A 740-nucleotide genomic window follows, 5' to 3' on the forward strand; every position below is an offset into this window, starting at 1 on the left:
TTGTTTATGTACTCTGTAATTGGGTGCTGCGGAACCCTTGTGGCGCCATATAAATAAAGGATAATAATAAATAATATTTATATATGCACAAATGCTTAGATCCTAGGCGATAGTATATTAGTAAGCAAAAATATGCAATTCCTAAAACGTCATCATAATCAGTCAGCCTTTTAACAGGAAATTAATTAAAGGTATTGTATGCTCAAGTTGGCTCAGTGTGATTCCAATGGTGTCTATGCTGGGAATAGTGTCTGGAAGAGATGGGCTGTTACCTTGGTGGAGGTGAATGAAAATACCTACGGTACCTGGTATTCCCTGGATGTCTCCCTCCTAGGTACTGACCAGGCCCTGCAGTGTTTAGCCTCCAAGATCGGACGAGATTGGGCGCATTCAGTACGGTCTGACCGTAGGTAGGTATGTTCTGGTATAGATCGTCAAGTCCAGCACCATCAAATCTAGCACATTGTTGGAAAATATGAATTCTATTTCTCTTGCATCCTAGAGGATGCTGGGGACTCCGTAAGGACCATGGGGATAGACGGGCTCTGCAGTAGACATGGGCACTTTAAGAAAGACTTTAGGAATGGGTGTGCACTGGCTCCTCCTTCTATGCCCCTCCTCCAGACCTCAGTTGACTACTGTGCCCAGAGGAGACTGGGTGCATTACAGGGAGCTCTCCTCAGTTTCCTGTCAGAAAGTATTTTGTTAAGTTTTTTTATTTTCAGGGAGCCTGCTGGCAA

The 740-nt window shown here is 44.1% G+C and overlaps 1 pseudogene; it reads right to left on the reverse strand.

The window, feature by feature from the left end:
* Nucleotides 1–293: 293 nt before the first annotated feature.
* On the reverse strand, nucleotides 294–412 carry LOC134951473 (5S ribosomal RNA; annotated as a pseudogene).
* Between the last annotated feature and the right edge of the window lie 328 nt (nucleotides 413–740).

This window comes from Pseudophryne corroboree, chromosome 8 (genome assembly GCF_028390025.1).
Source record: "Pseudophryne corroboree isolate aPseCor3 chromosome 8, aPseCor3.hap2, whole genome shotgun sequence".
In the NCBI taxonomy this organism is placed as follows: Eukaryota; Metazoa; Chordata; class Amphibia; order Anura; family Myobatrachidae; genus Pseudophryne; species Pseudophryne corroboree.